Source organism: Ornithodoros turicata, chromosome 4, assembly GCF_037126465.1.
Source record: "Ornithodoros turicata isolate Travis chromosome 4, ASM3712646v1, whole genome shotgun sequence".
NCBI classification, from domain to species: Eukaryota; Metazoa; Arthropoda; class Arachnida; order Ixodida; family Argasidae; genus Ornithodoros; species Ornithodoros turicata.
In genome coordinates this window covers 14680839-14697885 of record NC_088204.1, presented here as the reverse complement: position 1 = coordinate 14697885, position 17047 = coordinate 14680839, and the positions used below count along the sequence as shown (strand labels likewise).

Here is a 17047-nt window from a genome sequence, read left to right as displayed (position 1 = left end):
CTAGCTACTGACGTTTGGAAATGTTACGCGTATTTTTCTTTCTTCTTTCCTTTTTTTTTACGATATCCACAAATTCCGTACACTGACTTACGAATTCCAAGTGCGTGCAGTTGGTTTATTACCTGACGGTCAACCTATATCTGCACAGACTGCTTCCTAGTTATTTATTTTTTCTTCCGTGTTAGCGCCGCGAGGCAACTGTAGCTATAAACGGAAAACAGACTTTGACAGAGAGAGAGAGAGAGGACAGCAGGAAGGACTGGGGAACAGGGGGGTTCGTATGCGTCCCGGGCCGCCTTCAGGGGGAACTGTGCCGACATTCGTCTGGAAAGTCTTCGGAAAACCTAGGGAAAACCTCAGACAGCACAGCCGGTGGTAGGATTCGAACCCACTACCTCCCAGTCTTCAGCACGACCTTGGCTACCACTAACGAGCGGGACACACTAACCCGCTTCGGCCACGCCACTAAGGTATTTGTTTGTTGGTAAGAAAAAAAAGAGAAAGGAAAGGAGAGGAGGAAGGTATGTTGTTGCCATGCACAGTTTGCTTGGCATGTTAGAACAGTTAGATGAGTAAGTGCAAGGTATTGGGCAGGTTGGTACATACTAAAGTGCAGTGCTTGTGTGCTGTCCTTCATTTTGTCCTTGTTTTGAATGTTTTTACCCAGCACCGGGGTATTTTAACGATTTTGCAACATCTGACTGGCGTCAGTGCAGTGTGTACAGGTGTCAGTATACAACAGGCAACAGTACAAAACAGTTGGAGCGCAGCGGTTACCCACGGAAATATCGCACATCCATGAAACTACTTTGATAATTTCATAATCACTTTTCACTCGTCCATTCTTCATGCCGTCATCACTAATCATTAATGATCATCATTAACACCACCACCACCACCACCACTGATGGTCCCCTCTATTTACCAACTGAAGTGATACAATATTGGGCTGGAGTAGCGATACCCCGCGCTTGAGGAGCCATAATCTCCATATTATTTTGAATTCAGATCCAATCCAATCCAATCCTTCACTATAGCATATCGGCTGAAAAACAGAAAAATAGGAGTAACTTTAGTAATTTGGGAAACTAGATAGATTGCCAGTAGTCTCTTTCGAGACGAAATTCATGAATGTTTACGAGAAGTTTTGGGCACTATTTCCAGTGCTAGGGAGTAAATTTCAGCGGCAGGGGATTATATGGGGAGCACGGATGGGCAGTATTTAAATACGTTGTATTTTAATACAATTCGCAAAAATTTATTTGTAGTTATATTTAAATACTGTTTTTGGAGTAGTTATTTGCTTAAATACTTTTTAAATACGTGTAAATACATCAGATGCGCATGTTTCCACATTTCACTGCTGCACGTACTGTCGTGACTGAGGCCTTGCTTATAGAGGCTAGAGATTATTCTCCTGGTTCGAAGGATTAGCACACTTTTAGAAGTTTCTTTCGGGCGTGCATGGATACTGCACTTGTGTCAACAATTTAATGGCATCAACGTTACTCATTTCTACCAATAGCGTACTCAGTACTAAATATGAGTCTTTGGCTCTGAAACTTCAGAAGGACTCCTGGACTAATGTCTAGATGTTACATGACTTTCTGGATGTGCATATTGTTCTTCAGCTCCTGTGGTGAGGCTCGTTTCCTTCACAAACCAACATTGTCTGATCAAACAAGAGCTGAATGGATGATAGGATCGTCTAATTAAATGATTTAATCAATAAAAGCACCATGTTGAAGGAACGCTGTTACTTCGTAACAGTCTGCTTGAATGCGCTATAAACAGTTATTTAGCCTATATTGACCTTAATTATTTGCCTATTGAATGTACGTATTTATTAAGGTATTTAGCAGTAGTGACAAATACTGTATCTATATTTTCTATTCAAGTACTGCACTTACAAAGTATTTATGCAAAGTATTTAAATACATATTTAAGCCATGTATTTTGTATTTATATTTAAATACATCTGAAATGTATTTATGCCCAACCCTGATGGGGAGTAATTGCAATCTCTGGGACAATTGCAATTACTTCCCAATTCACTCAGTTTTTTTTTGTTAGGGTGAACACGCGAACGAGCGACACACAGTTAATCCGTCACATCGTCTAACACTTGCTTTCATAATGTCCTATACTGACTAACGAAGTCAATTTTCTATCCCTATATATGTATCCCTATAACTCCCACCAGAAGGCCTTCCATTCACCATCCCAGTCCAACTCCCAAACTCAATATCTTTTGCGCTGCAATTCCGCCGCATCTGATGTAATCTCCCTTGTCTGAAACCCGGCATTCTTCATTAGTCCAAGACTGCCCGTCGCTAACTAGATATAGCTCCAATCCCATTTGATTAAAAAGCCTTTCGAAGCAACTTTCTATGAATCCTTCCAACATACGCAGGGCCTCCTTTTATAAGAGCTTTTAAAATACTTCGCAATCCGGCTAATTTACAGTGCGCGTCTCTATATAGATTAAGTTGATTGGCTTTGCTCGCTAATCTAGATTGAAAACGGAACGATATGCCTTCAAATTACTCCTGCGTCTGATTGACGCCGCTAACTGTGTGGAATTCAATTAGCGTTTGTAAAAGGTCTCCAAATTGCGTTCGAGATTATTCAATTTAAAACGACGAGTATATGTATCTTCTTTGTTTTTCACTTGCGCCTCCGGTGTGATGCGCAGAGTGTAGCATATGAAGTTATGAAGTACTCAAGTGAGGAAGTTCTTTGTGAGCTGATATGGAAGTAATTAGTGCACGTTAATGAGATTTCAGCGTGAAGTTCACGTAACCAAGTTAATAACGCTCTGTACTGATGCTAATTCATTTCAAAATCTGGCATCAGCTAATCACTTCTATAGCGCATGTAGTTGGGCATTCTTTTCTTCTAAACGCACATTGCGTCGTGTGTTGACAGACAGTGGCTGTCGCGGCACAGTTGGTACTAGAATTGGTAATGGTAATGAACGGCTACGCCAATGAAAGTACGACATACGGTAAAACAGCGGAAAGCTCGAATTGTTAGGTCACCGCCACGTCAAAGGACTCCACTAAAGCAGAAGAAAGTCATAAGGACTAAGCCGTTCCATTGGGCTGTCGGTGAAATTCCGACATACAAAAAATACACACTCCAGGGATCTATATGCCAAAGAGGGACACTATCATGTGTCCATCTTTGTGTGTTTTTAGCTATTTCAATACTGTAAACCTATTTTTATTCGCGGTGTATTAATTTTCGCGAATCGCGCATTCATGCCATTTGCGAAATTATCCGCGTGTATTTGATTTCGCGATTCGAGCTGTTTCCTTTCGCGGGATAAACGTCAAGCTGTGTTCGCGAGTACAATTTTTTCGCGATTTTTTAGCGGTCTGCGAAATTCGCAAAAATTAATACATCGCGAATAAAAATACATTTACAGTATCTCGGATGTCATATGGTATGCCAGGGAACGGGAGAATCTCAGCAAGACCTCGCGGCTGAGCCGAATGGCAGTGTGCGGTTCCGGAAAGGCTACATTAGAAACAGCGGAGAACGGGGGAAAGAAAAGCTTCTCACTTATCAGGCGGCCGGGACATTCATTTTTCACTCTCCTCCAGCATTGTTCACTGTAGACTTGGCCAAGCCGTTTCCTGTCGCGTGAGTACGTCACGAACAGTGCCGCCACCTCAGCGCGAAATTCTGACACCAAACGGATGCTGTTGGCGACCAATCGTGTTCGGTATCCCGAACGGCAGGATGTGACGTCAAAAAGGTGCATTCTATTGTTCTTTCCGGTTGATCCTTGCTTTCCTTTGACGGTAACCTGACATTAACCCTACAACCGCATCATCATGGTATAGTCTTCCCTCATTCGATTTCACCGCTATTTCTGATGTCTTGAAGTCGAAAGCGAAACTAGAACCAGATCTCAATATCCTTCACGTTTCTCCCTCTTTCCCCTCCGCGCCTACGACGTCCAAATATCCTCCCTCACCACTTCAGAGACAAAAAAAACGAGACAAAAAACAATCCAGACAACAACAAAGTAGAGAAAAAAGACAAGAGAGAAAACAAAAACACCGCGACCCTTCAAATAAAAGGCCCGGAAACAGAGACAAAACTCAGCTACAAAACGAAAAAAAAAAAGGAAAAAATCAATCAATACATCCCTCATTCCTGAACAAAACTAGCCCTGTTTTTGTTTCTAATCCCCCCTCCCCCCCCTCTCTCTCTCACACACAACGACTGTTCCCTCTCCGAATTTCGGGTTCCCCCGTGCACTCTCGTCCAGTCTCGTTTTGCACCAGTTTTTACTTTTATCTTCCCGAAGCTTGCGTGCGTGCCTTCCCTCTTTCCCCTAAATATATACACTTTATCCCTCTGGGAGGAGGGCTGCAGTATAAGGGATGGCATACTGGCGCAAATGTATACAGATTTATATGTGTGTATATAGATGCGGTGGAGTTCTTTTCTTGTCCAATGGTTTCTATATCTTTCCTATTGAACGTCTCGCGTGGATAGGGCAGGGCCTAACATGAGGGCAGTTTGGACAGAGACCAGCGCACACTCGCCGTCCGTAACTCTGCGGGACGGAGAAGAAGTGAACCGTGGCCTGGCTCCGTCGCTGAAGAACATGCCGAGTTCTTTGGGGATGCGTAATTCGGTTGCATCGCGCGATTCTTTTTCTTCGCCTATCTCGGAACTGTACCTCTCGTCTGAGAGTTCTAAGCAGAAGTCACAACGGTCCATATTCCGAACAGACACTGTCCGTCTTCTGGGCGCCCAGATCAAGAAGAAGAACAGTCTCTGTTCGAAATACCGGCGGCTTTTTCGTCGTGAGGCCCTTCCCATAACATTTCCCCACATGTTCGCTGTGTTGTCTACCCTTCCGAGTTATTGAGGATGAATTGCCGTGCCGGTTTGAGAGGAATATATATTATAAAGGGGGCATTTGGAAGCCAGTAATTCGAAAATGTCTGGCAACATTGCGCCATCTGTATAGTTTCCATAGTTGTGCGCTTAGATCAGACGCGTTGCTATCTTATCTTATGGTCATGGTGTATACCTTATCCAGATTATCGTGTTAGACTTTAAGAGGACGTCCACAAGCAGATATAGAGGTGCATCAAAAATTCCATAGACCGACATGCTACTGTACTATGCTATGCTACTCTAAGAAAAGTAATCTTGGTCATTTTGAGTATTAGATAAATTGTCACAACCATTACTCCTTTTCGGGACTACTAATGCACGGACGTTTACACGCAGTTTAAGGACTACTTGCGGCGCTGCGGAGTAAATTTTATGGACAAAGGACTAAAATGCGGATTATTTAAAGTCATTGCAGTCTAGGGGACTAGAAGCTGTAACTGCTTCCCACGCAGTTTACTTCTGTTTTTCTTAGATTGTATATACCCGCTAGGTCAGTACAAATTTAGCCTACTATCTCAGTCTGGTTTCGTCACTGCGAAGGACATCACGAGCTCCACTGACAAAGAAAGATGATAAATCACATTAAAAACGTCCATCCCTGTACAACGCATAAACCACGATATATATTTCTGAGGGCTGTATTATATGACTTTCCATACTGCAGTTGTTCACACCGTTGCCACAATTTAAATACAGCCAGAGGAAATCTTCGAACACAAGTTTGAAAACTTAATGAACACTTTTCATTATAATGCTCCACGTCTCGACCGGTTGTGACTCAACTTCCAACTCCTCCTCCTCCTCCTCTTCCATTTCCCCCGTGGTTTGTAATGTTTTGTTCTATGCTCAGCGCGGTTGAAGAAGAAACAGTCGCGCGTTATAAGGCAGACAAAAGCATTTTCGTTTCCGTTCCACAAAGCCCGGGCTGTTTATACATGCAGACAGAATGCTGCTGATTTTGGATGTATCCGCGAGGCTACGTCGTTTCAAACTCCACCTTTTGTGCTGAGCTTTTTCTTTCGTTCAAATATATGGTTGCGCTCTCCTCGTGCTTTCTCTCTCTTCTTGTGTGTGTACTGCGTTTGTGTAGCCACAAACCGCGCTTATTCCGCATCCAGATCGCGGGCTCTGCTAACGCGCTTTCTTATTCGTGCGAATTTCTCACTCTCGGACCGGGCAAAAAAGAGAGAGAGAGAGAAAAAAAAAGTGTATAGACGCTGGATGGTCAGTTTACTTGCTACGCTTTAAGAAGACGAAAACAGGAGTGATTTTAGTTCTTTGGGGACCAGACGCATCGGCCACAACCACTTAGTCCCTTTCAGGACTAAATGTACGGAAGTTATATGATAAGCTCGGAGACTATTTGTAGTATAGAGGAGTAAGTGTCAGGGTGGACTAGAAGGAGGAGTAAATTCGAGCTATAACGAGGGCTATAAAACATGTAATTGCACCCCCTTTTTTTTTTCAAAGGACAGCAGAGAAATAGGAGCTATATAGTAATGCGAAAAAGTAATAAATGTATTTAAGTTTTATTTAAGAGGGCTGCAATTAAATAAAGACAAATTAAAATACGCTGCAAACATTTACGTGTCTTTTTGAAGGGTAATAAATGGAAATGTGAAAGCCGTGACTCGTCGTTCTTTTGGAAGGTAACGCTAGCATGACCAGTGTGTCCTATTGTGATTGTTGGAACTGCCATCACTTTGTTTTGAAGTCAGGATTACGCTTGAAAAGGATGCATCTCCATGCAAGCTAAGTATGGTTCCAAGATGTCGCTGTCCCGGCCTCTCTTATATCGGTCTACTTCGAAGTCACCATCGCAGTTTATGAATGATAAGTGCACGAATGTTCAAGTGCTTTCTTACTTGACTTGCTCATGAAGACACGAGCTAGCGATGTCGCTATATCACAATTTCTTTCTCTCCCTTTTGCGTGTTCATCGACCTCCGGGTTCACTCTGGATGTAATTTATGACCCAGATAGCACATGCGACTTTTCAGTGTTCTACAGCTGCGTCTCATCCTGTTTGTTAGCACACTTTTTAGAGGGAAAATGTAAATATCTGTGGTGCTTCCTGCTGCGAGCTTAAGGGGGAAATTACACGAAACACGGGCGTGAATTAACTCTAAAGCTCCTCCCTCATAGCGCCCGAAGCATATTGGTTAATGAATAATTACGGAGACTGAATTATGAGAGTTAATACCTACTCTAGCCTAACACTAATTTTGACTATTTCTGTCATATTCAGACAATATTTATGGTATTCCTTCTGTGAAAAGTTTAGCCAATCAATTCAATCAATCAGTCGATCAATTTCCAATGTCTTATTTATTTAAGAGGGCTTCCAGGAGGGCTTTAAGGTGTTCGAACTCCTTACATCGTGAAATTACGCCTTGACATTCCCAAAATCCCGAGAAATCGAATGCTCGATTTTTGCGTGCATTACTTATAGCACGAAACCGAAGACTACATCAACGCTGATACTATATGCATGTATACTACAGGTGAGAAGCGCATACCGAGAATAAAAATGCACTCTCCCGTATGCGACCATTTCCTACCGTTGTCCTGTACATTCTTTAAGCTGTGTTAATACCAGCGCTGTAGTGAGCCGTACGAACTTCATTATAAATGATATCTTCCGCAAATAAAGCACCCACCTGTACTGGGGTGCTCATTTACTCATCGTCTCATTTTTTACGCCTGTCAGGCGGCGCAAACCCTCTTGATGATAATAATAATCATAATCATCATCATCATTATTAGTTCTCCTCGGCTGGTATTGAAACACTTGTCCGCTGCGTTTTCCATTTCTACTGCTGTCGCTTTCATATTTGTTCTGTTGCCTCCTGGAGTAATTTTCCCCCCTTTCCGTGTATAGGTGTGACGCGCGTGATCACCTTTATTTCAGCGCGCACGTCATGACAAATGAAGTGAGGCGCAGAAACGAACAATAAATATAAATTATTGTTTCCACTTTTCGATAGACATTGCAGTAGTTCGAGGAAGAGAGATACCGTGCGTTCACGCAAGAGCAACATTCCCCAGAATATTACCAGCGGAAGATGCGCGAAATGTCATAGTTTTCTGCTACCACGCGAGCGTCATGTCTTTTCGTGCTCTTCTAACCATGGGGAACACCCCACGGGTCAGCCACAAGATATTCTCTAGCAGACGACAGCGCCGATTGTGTCGTCTGCTATGTAAGGACAGCACAAATCAACACACGCGGCGCGGCGGTGCTTTCCCCTCGTGAGCAGTTTTTAACTTTTTTTTTCTTCTTCTTCTTCCACTAGAATATTCCGTGGAGACGTCGCTCGTATGAATACTGGGCTCCCCTTGTCTTTTGACTACCCTTGGTCTATTTTTTTTTCTTTCTTTTTCACGTGTCACGGACGGAACAGCAGACGAATTCCAAAACGATTCTTAACTGTCATTATGCTTCTAGGCCGTAATTTGTTTGCAGGGCCTGACACGTATTTCTTCCAAAGGTTATCAGCATATCTGTGCTTAACCTGATCAATGACATTCATATGATTACCAAATGCGATGATGATGGAAGTAGAGGAAAATATGAAGATGCGATGTAGAATACAAACATACATTGTTGTCGTGATGTGTACGGAGAGTACAATTGATTCATGGTCTCATCAAAGTGTATGCCTGGTAGATGTCTCGTATAGCGAAGCGGCTGCATACCTTCATGTTCGATATCACCATGAAGAACACGGCGACCACACGACGAGAACGCACCGTGCACCTTTTTTCCCTGTCTTACAACAAACTGGCTGTGCTGCAAGAGGCACAAGCAATATGCCAGCAGTTGTAATCGTATTGCTTCTTCAAATATACTTGCCCTAAGAGCGGACAGCCAATGCGAAACGTGGCCTGTGTTTTCGTCCTGGACTGCTGCCCCCCTCTATGCTAACGGAAGCCGGTCACCCACTAGGGGCAATCCGCGTTGAAGCCATCGATTTATAAGGCTTGGTGGGGTTACCTCTCGTTTTTATAGGGGCTTCGTGAAGGAGCTGAGAGAAATTTTAATGGAATCTCTGTTGCGAGGTGTTCGGGAGTGTTAACGGGGGTTGGCACCGACGAAAAGTGAAGGAGATCTACGAAGGCTATATTCAGCAGATGCGAGAGAATATGAGTGTCAGAGATTATCTCCTATCTTGACATAAACAGAGCATATGCCACGAATATCTCGCAGTGAACGCACGCGCGCTGGTCGTCCGCCAAACCAGTGTGGCACCGAAAGCTCACTTCGCTATGAACCGCCATTCTATATATACCGAATTCGCTATACCGCGACTCTTTCGCTACAACGTAATTCACTGGGTGTAACCTATCCTCTAAAGCATGATCCTTTGTAACCAGGCTCTCTGTAACGTGAGAGAAACCATTCGAGCCTGTTAAATCTTCGAAAGGTTAGTGGTTTAGTTAGTACGATGCCCAAAACGATGTTCCTTATATAACGTAAGGCTCAATTGGTAGATTGCAATATACTATGAGTGTACTTGCGCAACGCGGCAACAACCAATGACTAAGTGTAACTGAATGCAAGAACTTGCTCCGTCGCTTCAACGGAGGCGCAAATAAAGTTTTATAACGCATCTGACGCAACAAACTTGCTGCTGATCCGAGGCAACCTGTTCCTGCACCACTGCAATAGTCAAACTGTGCAGAAAGTCGTGTTTTTTCTTCCATAGAAGCATTCGAAAGTGAGAGACATGCATGTGACTGCTTCTGCCTACGATACCCCTTAAAAATGCTTTGTCAACTGCTGCGCTTTGTCAAATCAACCACCATTTGTCATTACACTGCACCGACTTTGAATATGATTGTATAATACAAGTACGAAACACTACTGAATGATATCTTGCCGGAAAAGAGAAGAAAAAAAAAAAACAGCACGAGGGCATCTTCGGTTGAAAGCACGGTTGTCTCCCTGGAGACAACAAATTTATTTTTTGGTCATCTTTCGATGCTAGGCAGCCAGACGTTAGTTTTTCCAGTCAGATATGAGCATATAGGTATATGGGATTAGACTACGACACAGCCGTACCGCGCTATAAAATGGGACACTTCAGTGCAACGTCCATGAGAATTGATTGCGCACCATAAAGTCAACTGCATATCGACATCCTTATCAGATGTGATTCAACGAAAATTGAGTTACGGAGACGCTATCGTAACAGCCCTATATTCGCGAACCAATCAATCCGAAGAATACACATCGGCTGTTTGAAGAACATGCAAGAACGGAAAAACCGCCGGCACTTGACCCATCTAAATCTGCTTCTACAATTTTTCAAAGTCCATCGTATAATGAAGCGGGTACGATGCGGCAGTATGAGAATCCTCGGGCTATGTTTTGGTATCGGCCGGGCCGTACGATTTTGCACCGTAATTGAAGTACGGAATGAGGACATATCATGCATACGATGAGCGTTCGCTCCTATAAGTGCTGAAGGGATTGAATGAGACGAAGTAGGTTAATGACCTTGTATGAAGCGGCAAGCGTTGCTATTTGAGAACATGTTTAGGTGTATTGAGAGGGACATAGCATAATCAAATTGTAGTTCACAACACTGGTAGTAGCCGCGTGCCTGATGAGAGGTATCCGGGTTATTGCGCAGGTTACCGAAACTGTATTCCCGCAGATCGTACCCATCGTGGAAAGGATGTACCGTTATCCAGCAAATGGTAATGCTGGAACATATTAGATTAGAGACAAGCAAGACGCCGAAGGTGTCACACGCACAGATGACGCTAGGACTCTTACGAAGTCTAGGAACAAATAACCCAGCATAGCGACAAGACAGAACTTTAAAGGCTTTCGCCCATGTCAACCTTCGAAAAACACTGCCTTCGACTACACGCGTCGCCATGGCAACGCAACGAGACGCGCGTGCGGCTGTCCTTGTCTCATGCCGTCCCAACCTCTGAGAAACATACAAGAGTGCATGTCTCTGTCTGCGACGATTCCATGCTGTCGTCCGCGCGCGCACGGCATGCTGCCGCTCTGCCGCTTCCCTTCACGATGGTCAACGCGAAGCGGAGCACTCACAGCCTCTTGATCGATGGCGTTAATGTCCAAGCGGCCGCCGTTTTAAAAAGAAAAAAGTACGCGACGCCGCATCCGTTTCTGGAGTGTTCACGCTGCCACGGCACATGTCTGTCCCTCACAACCCTTCGATAGCCACCCGTGCGTTCACAAAAGTGACACGAGAACTGCGAGCATCGGAGAAGGGAGACGCGCGCGCCGCATCCGAGCAGACATACACACACAATCGGCGGAATTTGACGTGCGCGTTGGGACGCATTTTTAGGGCGAAAATCCTGGCCGTACCTGAAGGATCGGTTTGACCCGGCATCAAGCATCGTGTCGGGTCCCTGCCGCGTTCAAAAATCGGGCTGCAAGCGTCGTAAGTTGCGTGCAAAAGAGGGAAATGTACTCACACGGATCCTCACAGCTGAGACCCTCCCGCAGCCATGTTGGTTTTTGGAGAACGCGCAGCCAGACGCCTGCGCGCGCGCCGCTTCCACCTTCTCGCCCGTTTTTTTCTCTCTCCCTCTCGGCTCGCGCGCGCGACACAGGCGCCCTCTTCGGACTCTGCCCTCTCCCAAAATGGCGGCGCGCATAAAGGAGCTTCTCGTCTGCAATGTTTAGGTCAGTATTTCACCTTTTTAGCAATACGAATGCCCGTTTCGATGCAAATTTTCGAGTTTTATAATTCTACAGTGCGCGTTACACGGTTAAACTGAAATTTGCGACAGTATGGTGGCGATCCGGATCAATTTCTGTGCTCTGTGCGTGAGAGCGGCTGGTAAACAAACGCTGTGCGTGCGTGATGGAAACAGCTGCCAGCGCTGCGTTTTTTGTTGCGTTTTAAAACCGAAGGCGTGCGTTCGAAAAACACTGCCCAGAAAATATTTCATGCGAACCGTGTTTCTCGTGAAACGTGCAAAAGTGTGTGCGTGCAAGAAAGTTCTTGTTGGAGGCATGGTACGGGAGCGGTTTTCCGCGTTTTAAAATCGAGGCGCGGGAGATTTGAATGGAGGTGTTCGCCGGTACGCTGTCTGATGCATGACTCATGCTGAACTGTCGTTGTATGAGCCTTCTCCTGGGAATTTCCAGCATTTCTTGCGTCATGTGCACGCAATTCAAGCGCATGCCGGGCGATCTCCGGCATTCATGGCATTCGTGATTTTTGAATGAAGCGCAATCTACTCAGTATGCGTTAGGGAACGAACACAAAACAGAATTTGGCCGCATGCACTTTCTATAGGCGCGCTTTGTTTCGTGGGAGTGCAAGCAGATCATGCAAGTTTTCCTATCTGTGCACGTTGTGCACGAGAGCGATATTGCATGGTTTCGCAATTAAAAAAAAAAAAAAATGCTGTACATCGTTTCGATTCCGCTCTGTAATAACAAAAGAGTGTCTGAATCATCTCAACTATAGTACGGCAGAGGTTAACCCCTGCAGTTCAGCTCGGCAAACAAATCAAATCACCCGTAGGTAATATATCCCTGAGTTTGGGGTGAAGACAAAAGGGCGAACAAACAAACGTACAGGACAGGACAAGAGCCCTGTGTTTTACTTTGGTCTGTTGGTCCCCTTGTCTTCGCCCCAAACTCAGGGATATGTTGCCTACGTCAAGTTTACACCATACTCATACTCCTTTAATGCTGAGATTGAATGACTTCTGAGACTGGCTTATAAGCTCACTATATCACTTTTTTGACTAGTACTATATTTGTTAACAGCGTCGTGAGTTTCTGTTAGCTAGTACTCGCACTTGAGATCGACGAAGTCCGGAGATGGGACAGTTCTTGTTGATGTGTGTATTCGGCTTTGAAAAATCAGAAATTTCCACCGCTTTTTACGGCTTCTAAAGGTGCATTATCTGTTCCGGCAGACGCTGAAGAACGGCTTACGTTAGCGACTTCCATCTCGCCTAGGTTGGAACAACAAACTACAGCGGACAAGGCTGTGCATCACAAATATTTTCACTCTTGAACAATCAATCAACCCGCAGCATAAAAAAAAAAAAAAAGTAATTCCATAGCATGCTGTGCGCAGAGGAAACAAGATACGAAACCACGAAATCAATCTCGGTCCCAACAAAATCTTTGCCGCGGAAAGTGCCGCTACCTCCTGATGTTTATTTATATTTTTCTCGCACAGATATGCATGAGCGATCAGTTAAAAACAATTGGAGTAATTCGATTAGAACCGACTGACCCGCGGGTGGCTGGTTCCTGCTGATCCAATTAAACGAATTAAAGTTTCTTTGCGGTAATTTCTTAATTCAACACAAGGCTCACTAATGGGATTACACGGCGAAGCTTCTGAAAGTTGGCAGCGCTTTTGTAAGCCCGTCAGATCGATTTCCATTCCCTTAACATATACGGAGGTATTTTTTTGTTATGTTTTAAAAAGATTAACTCGAGTCTCGTAATGAATCACTGCGCTTCTCCGTTTCATTAATATGCGTGTGTTTGCTTTGCTAATTTTTCCCGCGTAAGAAGTCTTCTTGGTGAGATTACCATTTCGAGTTGAGTTGCGGCGGCGAATTCATTAGTGGTAGCTGCACGAAAATATTAAAAAGGAGACGCGATGAAGCGAGTCTGATATTGTGGAAGGAACAACAAAGTGCAACGATATGATTTTAGCAATTAAAAGTCAGAGAACAGAACTACGAGACCTCATAGTCATGGTGTCTGGAAAGAACTGAGGTTCCATGGTTTTCTCGTGTTAGGCTCTGTGATGTAGCATTACATGTTGTGCATATCGAATATACTGCTTCCAGCTAGTGGTGTTGGTATTGGTGAATAAAGGCGGACAAAAAGAGAACTCTACAGTAGGATGCCTGTGAGCACTGCAAATAATCGCGCAATGCTACGTACCTCACCTAGCTGGTTATGCTAATGCTACGGTTCATATATCACTCACAGTGAGGTGATATGACGTTGTAGTAGATGAGGCAGTGATCTCACTGCTGGCGCCTTTTCCTCCGCTGCCATAATTCAATTCAAGTAATACGAATCAGAACACATTAATTGAAATTGGATCAATGTCACATTCTTAGGGCACACGACGTGCACACAGTTGCACTCCGAACACCGGAATTTACTGTACCTTGAGTTTCTTGTGTACGTCTTACCAACTCAAGTACCTCGACTCTCTCTAACACACACCCATGTGTGGTGAACATGCAATGAATAGCAAAAGTAGTTTCGCTGAACGTGATACATAACGGAACTAGCAGTTATGTAGCGCAGAGGGGGGAATACGTGCAGGTTACGTAACCTTATTCTGTGGAATGATTTAGCCGTTGCTTATTCCGTATCTTTTGTAACATCATTCTTACAGCCCTGCTGTGCTTTGTATCCCTGTGTCTTAGTGGCCGTGCAAAGCGGCGTTCGTCACTATGAATGTTACGTATACGGGCACACAAGGGCGTTTGTTTGACGTGCGCTGGCCCCGCCGCCAGCAGCCAGCTGTCAGTGGCGGCATCTAGCGGTGGACGGACGAACTGAGCGCCCAGCTGATCTCTTTGCTGCTCGTTATGTCTGATTTTTAAAACGATCGCGCGTTGCTCGGTATTGGTAATTTACGGTGCATAATTGTTTTGAATCGTGATACGTAGAAGAAAGCTATACTTTCGCGAACGATGTAGCTGTGAGGGAAAATAATTACATTATGAAGTTTTGAATGAAGATGGGGGGTTTAAAATGAAAGTACACGTCTCGAGATTAGGGTATGACTGATAACGTAATGTGCTAGAATTCTGTCTGTTTATAGGCGCGTTAGGAGTTCTGTTTCTTTCTTTCTTTCTTTTTTTTTACCTATTCTCCTCCATATCGTTTATACTTTTCAAAGCCGTAAAAATCCTATTTTCAGCAAAGGTGAGAAATGATTATAACTAATCATGAATTCCGCAATCTTCCGAGCACTCCTCAACGTGTATATATATATATATATATATATATATATATATATACAATGAGACCTAGATATAACGAAACGCTGTACAAAGAAATTTGCGGTACAGCGAAACAATTTGTATTCCCTGCCGCAACTGGCTACCATATTTCGTCATGCTCGATACAGCGAATTATTCGCTACAAGGAAAGAAATCACGTTCCCCGTAAGTTTCGTTAGTCTTTTTCACAGGCCCTTCGGAACTGACCACTTGACATTGCACTCTGTGTATCCCTTGTAACCTCACCACATTCGCACAGAACGTCAATAAACCCATCCTCTCAAAACGCAGGTATACTACAGTCCCAGTTGCACGGAACAAATGTTCCGCGAAAAAAACATAATGGTATCGCCGAATCCCACGAAACCATACTTGGGGAAACCGTGCATGCATTACTGTACCCTTTCTATTCCGATTGTTCGATCACGCCAGGGCAATTGTATAATCACCATTCGAGGCCAACTCCGACATTTTCTTGGCTTCGCTATACCGCGCGTTCGTGGGGCGTCGCAAGTAGAATAAAATAGGCGTATATTTTGTGGAAGAATGTTCCGTTCGGTGAGAACGGGGTGGTATATTAGAGACGTAGATAGAGGAAGCCTGGGAAAGATGATGCTGTATAATACCGCGAGGAAATCAGGAAATATCTGCTCTGGACGTGATGCGAATGGAGTTTGTTCTCTTCTTCTTGTTGCGGGTATACTGCTATACTGTATAGTTTGTGAAGTGCGGTAGGTTTTTCTTATCTCCGTTGTGGCTTAAGGGTGACTCGCATCGTTCATGTAGCTCAGGATGTTATTGCTTGTGTACTGCACGTAGATTGTGCTCTGCGCAGTGGGTTCATAACCGGCATATAGTGCCTTTTTGTGTAGCTTCTTCGTAAGGGTATTGAGTCGATCTGTATTCGAAGTACATTAGCAGCATTAGCAGGCCTCGTATGGACCGTGTGTGCAGGGCTGTCGCTATTCCGACAGTTCAGTTCCCGATGAAGAAGGCGGTCGAATTGTAACGTGCTGTTGTTCGGACGCGATGTATATGGAACGTCGAATTTTGTAGGTTTGAGTGCTTTGTCGCCTTTCTGACAGCTCCTTCGAGTGCAGCTGAACTTGCGTTGACACCTTCCTAATGCGTCGCTTTCTGTGAGTAATTTATCTTTGCGAACACTTTTGGGATCGAAAGAGTGCGAACGTGTTTAACATCGCGAACGGAATGCAACTCCATCAGCTCATCCGAATGGCCGTGTATTTTTGCTTTATTTTTTTTTTCTGAACAGAAACAAATTTCCCAGTCATCAACTGCTCTTTTTTTTAATTCCGTGTTAGCACCGCGAAGCAACTGTGGCTATGAGCGGCGTACAGATGTGGACAGATGGAGAGAGGGGACGGCGAGTTAGCATGCGTCCTGGGACGACTTCAGTGGGAACTGTGCCGATGTTCGTCTGGAAATTCTTCGGAAAACGCAGGGAAAACCTCAGACAGCACAGCCGGTGGTATGGTTCGAACCCACCACCTCCCACGAGCGGGACGCCTTAACCCGCTCGGCCATGCCGCTGGTATCAACTGTTCTGTGTAGTCTGTGAATCAATCGCTAGGTACGTCAATTTTGTGCTGAAAAAGTTCACGCATTTGACTATACGGTTTAAAGGTGTTCTGAAAAGACTCTAACGCTTTCGGAGGAACCGCGTTGGGACCGGGATGAGGGGATCTGCCCCTCGAACGTGAAAATGATAGGTCGGCGCCCATGCCATCCCCCGTTCGGAAGGAAGTTACGACGCACGGAAAATCAAGCAGTACGAGAGGGACGCCGTCACCCTCTCCCCTCGGCCTCCGAATACGTATTATCGCGGAAAATGACGCGAGCGCCTCTTCATAGAAAAGTGCGAGGCGTGCCTATTCCCATGGTAACTGCTTGCTCCTCCGCAGGAAAATTCCTGGTTTGGCGTCGCGTCCCGTGTGTCGGATTTTGTGAACGCGCGTTTTTTGCAAGTGGCGTTACAAAAACAGCGTACGCCGGAGAAAAACAAGACCTTCCGTATTGACTATTTGAGCAACATACACCGTTCTTGGGCACCAATAAAACATTTTAGAATTATTTATTATGATTATTAAAATGCCACCACGAGCTAAATCTC

The 17047-nt window shown here is 44.6% G+C and overlaps 2 protein-coding genes across 7 annotated transcripts in view; one reads left to right on the top strand and one right to left on the bottom strand.

Moving 5' to 3' along the window:
• The window catches only part of LOC135391155 (uncharacterized), a 247571-nt gene that overhangs the window by 36298 nt on the left and 194226 nt on the right, over nt 1-17047 (top strand). Inside the window, exon 1 of one of the 5 annotated variants that reach the window (XM_064621276.1) lies at nt 11499-11596. The exons of 2 other annotated variants lie outside the window; for them this stretch is intronic. The gene's annotated coding sequence lies outside the window, so the exon portion shown is untranslated. Of the gene's footprint in view, nt 1-11498; nt 11597-17047 lie in introns of those variants that run through there. 2 more of the 5 variants (XM_064621281.1, XM_064621279.1) reach the window with 2 other exon arrangements.
• LOC135391144 (uncharacterized) overlaps nt 1-17047 on the bottom strand; it is a 168058-nt gene that overhangs the window by 70215 nt on the left and 80796 nt on the right. Inside the window, exon 1 of one of the 2 annotated variants that reach the window (XM_064621254.1) lies at nt 11386-11466. The exons of the other annotated variant lie outside the window; for it this stretch is intronic. The gene's annotated coding sequence lies outside the window, so the exon portion shown is untranslated. Of the gene's footprint in view, nt 1-11385; nt 11467-17047 lie in introns of those variants that run through there. 2 annotated transcript variants of the gene reach the window in all.